The 8,622-nt window shown below is 48.9% G+C and overlaps 1 non-coding gene across 1 annotated transcript; it reads left to right on the forward strand.

Annotated features, from left to right (window-relative positions):
• Positions 1–8,143: 8,143 nt before the first annotated feature.
• LOC141413210 (small nucleolar RNA SNORA51) lies at positions 8,144–8,275 on the forward strand. Its single transcript, XR_012438018.1, has one exon. It is a non-coding gene; the product is annotated as a small nucleolar RNA SNORA51 (small nucleolar RNA).
• Positions 8,276–8,622: the final 347 nt, after the last annotated feature.

The following is an 8,622-nucleotide window of genomic DNA, read 5'->3' on the forward strand; positions in this document are numbered from 1 at the left end:
CCTCAAACTGTAGAACATCATTGTGTTTTAACGTACCCTGCCCCTTTCCACCTTGCAGTGCCTGGAGGGGACACTCAGTCATACTCCTAAAATTATCCTCTGAATTCCTTTCCCGATTTCTGAATGTGTAGAATTTTTAAGTTACACTCAGAGCTCCCCACTCATCCTTTCTAGAACCGATCCAAGTGAAAGAAAAACACTCACACTTCACTGTTACTAAAAACACCATCCAGAATGGGACACATGCAAACCAGGGAAGATTTCCTTCCTTTGTGTTTTGTATAAATGGCTGCCCCATCACCCATGGAGCTGGCTGGTTGATTTGCCTGCTGTTTTTCTAGTCCCCAGGTCTCAGCAGGAAAATCAAGTGGCTTGGGTGCTTCCTGCCTCTCGTCTGCTTGGACATCAGATAGGCCATTGCCCTCAGACTCAGCCTTGTCTCCAGCATGGGCTCCAGAGTTGACCTGATGGCCATGGGTCAATCTGGAATGATGTAGAAGGGTGGCAGGTGAGAATTACATGGTGCTGGCCTGGTGTCCACGTGTGTCTTTTTGGATGTCTTCACTGTCCTTGTTGCCCCAGATGAATGACACATGGGACTTTTCCCATTTGCTAACAAAAAGAGGAATAAAGAGTCAGAGACTTTGAGGTGGAGTGAAGTTTTGGAAGGGGATGGCCAGAGGTGGCCCTTGGACTGGAAGAAGAGCTGGGTGGGACCCCTGGGGTCTCAGTGCCCAGGGTTGGGGGCAAAGGCAGGGAGGGGAGCAGGGGAGAGGCCCAGAGCAGGCAGGGGGCATGTTTCCTGCTGGCTAGCCATGTCTGAATCACCCATGGCTTGTGATCTTGACTGGGCTACAATACAACCTTTGGTTGACAGGGTTAAAATTTGGAATCCTAGCCACAGAAACAGAGGGCCCCTCAAGTTGGATGGAAGCCCCATGATTCTTTGTGCTTGTACCCTCCCTCCTCATGTCCCAGACTCACAGACTTTGCTGGCCTCCACAGCCCAGGCTTGGCTGGTCCTGCTGGTCTCGGGGTTTCTCCCAGATGTGGACCAGTCCTGAATTTGAATTCAGCCTCCTCTGCTGGCTTCAGGGAAGTCACTGCCACTTTGGGGCTTTGATTTCCAACGTCATAAAGTAGACAGAAGGATCTAGAATTTTGTGGTTCTTTTGAATCCTTTTAACCCACAGAATCTGTTTTTTAACTAAAATCTTATATATAAGCCTAATAATATTATAGCACACTACGAATACTCTCTAATCAAATAGGCACGCTCCCAGCTGCTGCAGCCTCCTGGTCTTCTCTCCTGCACAGCTGCCCGCCTCCAGCCCCACTGTGTCCTTGCTGCTCTGGCCACCATGAGAAGCACAGTGATGTGGACCTTTCACTCAGAGAACCCATACAATGCGTTGGCTTCTGGTTTCCCCTGTCCAGGTCCATCAGTGACCACTAACTGATTTTATTTCCCTAAAGGCTGGATTTCCTAAGAAAATAAATATTTGGATTTTTACAATAAAGCACTTCCCTGCACAAGCATTTCGTCTGAGGCTAAGGTGCCCTGGGTGTATTCCCAGTGACAGTGACACTGCCTGCGGGGCCGCGTGGAGGCGTTGCTGTGCTTGCTCTGGCAAGGCGCAGTGCTGCCCAGTGACGGCGGTGGGTGGCCTGGGATGATCAGTGCGTCCTGTCTGCTCCACAGGGGGCCCTGCATTACCACCAGCTTCATGTGTGTCACAAGCACTCCTCAAAAGCAGTGGGCACAGAATCAAGGGGCTAGATTTTCAGCAAGCACAGAGTATCCAGTTCTCTTCAACTGGAGCTGCTCAAGAGCCACCAAGCTCACAGTCATTCATAACCGAAGCAGAGCCTCTAGTTTGGGTCATGAGTGACTTGGATTGGTGTTAAGAAGTAAATCTACAGAGGAGTCCTGGCAGAGGCTGTGTCCACACTTGGGGCATTGCACCTGCTTGGGGTCTGACACTAAGTTCAGTCGTTCGAGTCAAACTGAAGATCAGAAATGAAAAGGCTCCAATTTGCCTGTCGACTGTTAGTCATGTGCCCTAGAAGTCACTATGAGGTAAAGGTCTGCCTGGGTGTGGTGGCACACGCCTGTAATCCCAGCATTCCAGAGGCCAAGTCAGGAGGATCGAAAGTTCTAGACTGGCCTGGGTCATACAGAGACCCTGTCTCAAAATAAAGAAGAGAGAGAGAAAAAACAAAAACAGAGAGGGAGAGAGAGGGCGAGGGAGGGAGAAGTCTGCATTCTCAGTTACTTTAAGGAGCGTTCAGGCCCAGTGGATGATTGCCCCCTGCCTCCTCTCACCTTTCAACTTGGTCACCAAGTCTGGGGATTATGGAAAGAAAGATGGTCACACTCATCACTATCCGGGGGGCAGGGCCAGGGCACTGCCCAAGGCCAGGCCAGGCAGAAGGAGCTGGTGAGGGTCACACTAGCAGGGACTTTTCCCAGCCAAGGCCTCAGACAGAGGCTGACCGTGAGAAGACTGGGGCACAGAGACTGTAAGCCGCCCCCTTTAGGCTGGATGCTGAGCTCTCAGGGAGGAGGCACCTCCCTGCAAACACACGTGCGTATTGAACTCACAATGCAAAAACGGACGGCAAACGGCAGTAAATTCTGTTTTCTGAGTTTGTGCCTTGTGCGGGCGTGGCGCAGCTATCACAGATCACACAAGGTCCCAGCATGTGTGACCTCCCTCTTTAAAGAGTGTGCTTCTCCGTACTCAAGAGTCAAGCTTGATTTTCTTTCACTTGAATGCAGGGAAGACAGCCAGCACACAAAGTGGCTATATTTCAAGAAGGGAGCAGGGGTGTAAGAAGTGGAGAAGTGGCTTGACACTCAGGAGACTCCCGTGGGCCTGACTTGGCAACATTTATCAGGCACTTGGGAGGACATATTCACGCAGTGGTCAATGCACACAGCATTTCATGGTCACAGGCACGCCTCCCTTCAACCATGCTGGCTTGTTTAGTAGCAGGAATCTCGGGAGCTGGAGGTGGATTTGTATGAGGATCCCAACAGAGCTGGAGGTGTTGAAACATGGGTCAGTCCTACAGGTGGATGGAACTCCATCGAGCTGAGAGCGCTTGCCAAGGAAGCCTCAGTTGTGCTTCGGGTATGGAGGTGCCATGGCTTCACCAGAGCTGAGGAGAGACGGAACCTAGACGTTCAAGTAGACTAAACACTGTATACTAATAATATAGTGTGGTTGCCAAAAGAGCCAATGTAACTTGAGCTGCATTAACAGAGGTATTAACTCTTGACCAAAGGAGGTGTTCATCTTTTATCCCTGCCTAAAGATAAAAAGCAGGATATACAACATGGAATTTAAGAACGTGGATTTGTACTTGAGCTCAGATCCCTCCCCTGCTCCTTCCTGGTTGTGTGAGAATCTTGAGTAAGGTGCTAACCTCTCCGTTTCTTAGTTTATCCATCTACCAAATGGCCGTTGTAAGAACACCTACCCTGGGGAACTGCTTTAGTCAGGCTGGGTGGCCATGACAAAACCCCACCGACTGGGTGGCTTCAACAGCAGAACTGTTCTTCCTCCCAGTCTTGACGGCTGCAAATCCAGGTCAAGCTGAGCTTGTTCCTGGTAAGGACTGTGGGCACACACCCCCTCCCTCTGCACGGTGCAGGACCGGCAGGGCTGGAGTCCGCTTTGGAGTGTCTTCTCAAAAGGGCCCCAGGCCAATGGGATTAGGGTCCTTGGACCTCACTGAACCTAACATCTTCTCTGAAAGCACTTAGACTAGACACTCACTGGGGTGCGAAGCATATCTACATGGAAATGTCACAAGGAAGCCCCCCGTAGAGCTATCTTTTTTTTTGAGGTACTGGGGCTTGAACTCAGGGCCTTCACCCTGAGCCACTCCACCAGTCCTATTTTTGTGAAGGGTTTTTCAGGATAGGGTCTCAGGGAAGTATTTGCCTGGGCTGGCTTTGAACCATGAGCCTCCTGATCTCTGCCTTCTTCGTAGCTGGGATTATAGGCTTGAGCCACCGACTCTTGGCTTGTATAGCTATCTTAAACAAACGAAAAATGTCTTTTTCAAAAATGAAGAGCAGAAAGGTAGAACAGGTCCTGTCTGGGGTTGGTACCAGTGGGAGGGGGAGGATATAAGGAAAGGGTATAGGAGGTGAATATGGTAAAATATTACGTACTCATGCATGAAAATGGAAAAATGAGACCTGTTGAAACTGTTCCAGGAATGGAGGGAGGGGAGCAAAGGGGAATGATGGAGAGGTGAATTTAACTAAGATATGAGGGTAACTATGTACCCCCATAGGATAATTATATGAAAATTAGAAAATTAAAGAATAGGATAGACTCACACACAGGAAGCCCATTAAATGCCTGTCACTGTCACATAGATGATGCTGTTTGAGTCTGGGGGCTCCACTAGTGGGCTGTGAACAGACTGGATTAGGAGATCCGACACGAGGAGTCTTTAAAGGCTGTGAAATACTTAGAGTAAAATGTGAACCCTTGGGCAGACATGCAGGCTGTCTTCAAACACCGCAGGCTGGCGCACCAACCGAGGTGTGGTGAGAGCTGCTCCAGGGCGCTGTGAACTGTGACCTGGCACTCTGGGCAGATGGCAGAAGGACCCAGAGGACACTCTGGCTTGAAGTGAGCTCTCTGCACATGGGCGCACACTTTGTTGTTTTTATTTTTCCCCAAGAGGACAGGTTGACAATATGAACCAAACATGTTGAAAAGGTTAGAGTGCCTTTTTAACCCACCAACTGTGTTTGGAGAACTTGTTCCAAAAGAAATAGGCAAATGTCATGTCCACAAAAGTTATTATACTGTTATTTGTGATAGCAAAATATTAGGAATGACCCAAATAGCCCAAAATAAGGGACCAAGAAAATAAAGTAAGGTACATCAAGAAAAAGAACATTGCCTGCGAATTTAAAATATTTGCGTGTTTCCACGTATATTCCTGGAATTTTAGAAAGTAGAAGCATTTGAAATAATTCTGTGATCACAGAATGGATTTATCAGTGAGAAAGTCAGCATCAGGAAGAACACATTGAGAGTAATCCCATTTTTATTTTCAAAGAGATTGAGCATGCAGGCATCCCATGTCCACCTCAGGGCGCATCCACCTCGGGGCGCGTCCACTGCAGGGCTCATCCAGGTGCTGCTCCATTGCTGGCACAGCGCAGCAAGCTTGTGTGGCTGGGCCATTGATTGACTCCTTGGATTGCTTCTGTAATAGTGAATACACGTAAGTCAGTAAAATGACCATCTTGGAACCGTTAGAAAGTCAAATGCCACCTGATTTCAGGTGAATCATGCCTCCTTGTGTGGTGAGAACACCATCTGTGGGGCAGAGCCAGGGCAGAGCATGGGATCCCTGACCCAGTCCATCTGAGTGCTGCTTCTGGCTCTGGCAGGGAGCTGAGTTTGGATGGAGTCTTGTCACTGACCACTTGGCATCAGGAACACTGAGCCCACTGCTGGAACCCTCTGGTTGGCAACTAAGCATAGTTTTGGTAGACATGAAATTCACAAGCCCCCCCACCCCAGGACAAGAATCCCTTGTGGCCTGAGAAGAGGGAAGTCAGAAGCAGCAGTGACGGTGGCATGAAGATTGTCAACACGCTGGCGAAGAACTCACTGTGTGCCATCCACAGCCATCAGCACGGGCCCCATCCAAAAGCACGCTTGCCTTTTCAATAATTACAGTAAGATCATCTCAGCCCAGCAGCCTCCTTCCACATGGCCCAAGAGAACAGTCATCAGCTACATTTGGCCATCTGACACACAGAATCACAGAATATGCCTGTCACAGCAGAATGGTCTGTCAGGCAGCGTGGCTCATGTGAACAGAGTGGGATGCCTAGCTGGAAGGGGAGGACCATGGGGACTGAGTGATGGCTTGGGGGACTGACTCTGCCACCTGTGGGAGGACCCGACCTCAGGCCCATCTTGCTCTTGGCTCACCCTAGCACTTAGCACACAGCAGACCTGGTGTCAATGTCTGTTTACAAAAGAACGAAAATGTGCGTAAGGATCGCACTCAGTAGGCCCACAGTTACTGTGCGGGTGTATTGGAAGGAGAAGGGAACTCTGCACTCCTGCTGTCCTGATGCAGAGCTGGCAGCGGCTCAGAAGCTGCTGCAGCCGCTCTGACACGTAGCTCTGGCTCAGAGTTCACACTGAAATCAGACATTCAGGCCATTGCTAAATTCTTGCTGCCGTGAGCAATTTGTCACTGAGAACAGGGCCAGTCAAATTGTCTACACACTTCCTGCATGCATTAGCTTACCTGCTGGGTAAGGTGAGCTGGGAGAGGCATCTCTGGGGCAAGTCATCACCCTCACTGGCTTGTCGCATTCTCAGAATCCTGACTGAGCAGATGTGCAAGGGGACAGGAGAGAGGACACACACATGTCCAGCTAAAACTCGAAGCCTGGGCCTCGCAGGTCAGCCTGGGACACATGTCTGCCTCCTGGTGCTCAGGAGACAGAGTCAATGGCTCCATCTTACCCGCCTCTTCTCACTTGGTGCATTTGAATCCCTCATTTAGATTCTGCCAGGGCCATAAGCTCTGTACAGACAGACATATCCACATTTCTTCCGTGCACCTGCCATCCCTTCCTATCTCTATTTCAATTGTCTTGTTTCTGTCGCGGTTTTTGGCAATGTGTGTGTCTTTTAATTACTCTCAAATGAACTTCAGGAGGGTAATTTAGTGACTTGCAATCAATGGGTGGTGGGGGGAGGCAAATTGCCAGTGCTGTGCAGAACAGCAAAACAAACACACAGCCAGGCACTGATGGCTCACACCTGTAATCCTAGCTACTCAGGAGGCAGAGATCAGGAGGATCGAGGTTCAAAGCCAGCCCAGACAAATAGATCATGAGACCCTATCTCAAAAATACTCAAAACAAAAGGGCTTGGAGGAGTGGCTGAAGGTGTAGACCCTGAGTTCAAACTCCCATGAGTACTGCAAAAAAAAAGAAAAAAAAACCACCACCGACAACAGCAATAAAAAACCAAGCATGCAAAAAGCAATTACAGCTCCAAGTTAATGGCAGGCCACTGAAGTGACCTTGACATGGACTGGCCACATGTGAGGCCTGGGCAGTTGAGTGTGTCTGAGGGCACTGGCTGCACTTGGGTGGGGCCTTGTACACAAAGAAGTACCTTCTTTGGGATTTCCTTCCTCTTCTGAAAAGTGGGGACAGAAATGCTGTCCTCTAAAGAGCCAGTGGTTGTGTGAGGCAGCAGCTCAGGCATAGTGAGAGCTGGGTCCCTGGTTGCTGTTCGTGTTGTCGTCACCAGTGTCGATTCTCTGAGACTGACCCTGCCAACTGTCTACACCCTTGGATCATGCCAAGGGTCAGAAACAAGGGAACGGCTACCAAAGCGTCTTCAGAGTGGCTACTCTGTATTCAAGTGACCCTCAGTTGAGGTCATTTCACACCCATCCTTTCCCCAAGGCACTTGGTGACATCTGAAGATGTTTTGGTTGTCACACTGTGGGGGATACCACTGCTTCTAGTGGCATGAACGCCCCAATGCTGGTGGCTGCCCCACAGGGCCGGAGATGCCCCATGACGGGACATGCCCGGCTGACTCCCGGTGCCTGGCTTCTGAATCTGGGCAGCAGTGCAGTGTGGGAGGCCTGGTCAGGCTGGGGGTCTTCTTTCTCTACCTTCTCCTTGCATGACTAGAAAATGTGAGTTATCGTGTAAATATGTCAATTTGTAATCTGAAAAACAAAACAAGATCACATTTTGCCTGCGTCCAAATCACACAAACAGGTCCCAGCTTCTAAACTATTTATTTTGGAGTTTAAGATATTAGTTTTAAATCAGGCAGCAGGAAAAGCCATTCCTTTTAATTACTTTATTGAAGAACACAAACAAGAACAAGGATCTGGCATAGATTAATGCTTTAGTAATAAGATTATAGCTATTTCACATACTAGCAGTTAATTTTCTGATTACAAATCAAATGGTTGTAAAAAGGGGTCTCACACAGTAGAGAACAGTAAGAAGAGCCAGTGTCAGTGGCTCACACCTGTAGTACTATATTACCTGCCTGGGAGGCTGAGATTGGGAGGCTCTTGATTTGAGGTCAGCCCAGACAAGAGTTTTTGAGGTTTTCTGGTGCTTATCACAGGCTGTGTTCTTAAACTGACTGTTATAGAAAGAGGAGGCAAAGTAAACCTATCCCACATACACCTCAGCCCAGGCCCTGTGCCTGGTCTGTATTGTGAAAGGAAAAAATAACTGTAAGACCCCAGCTCCATGAAAAAAATGCTAGTGGGAGTGGTGATGCACACCTGTCATCTAGCGACAGTGGGAAGCATAAAATAGAAAGATTGTGGTGTAGGCCAGCCTGGAGAAAAAGTGAGACCGTATCTCCAAAATAACCAGAGAAAAAAGGACCCGAGGTGTGGCTCAAGTACTAAGTGCCTGCCTAGCAAGTGTGAGGCTGAGTTCAAACTCTAGTTCCACAACACAAAGAAAAGAAAGAAAGGAAATCCATACTTTACAGGAAACCAAGCAGAAACTGGGGTGTTCTCACTTTTCCATATGCATAATGTGTTTTCCTTTGCTTTGGGGGTCCTGGACAC

The sequence above is a fragment of the Castor canadensis genome, chromosome 10 (genome assembly GCF_047511655.1).
Source record: "Castor canadensis chromosome 10, mCasCan1.hap1v2, whole genome shotgun sequence".
Lineage (NCBI taxonomy): Eukaryota > Metazoa > Chordata > Mammalia > Rodentia > Castoridae > Castor > Castor canadensis.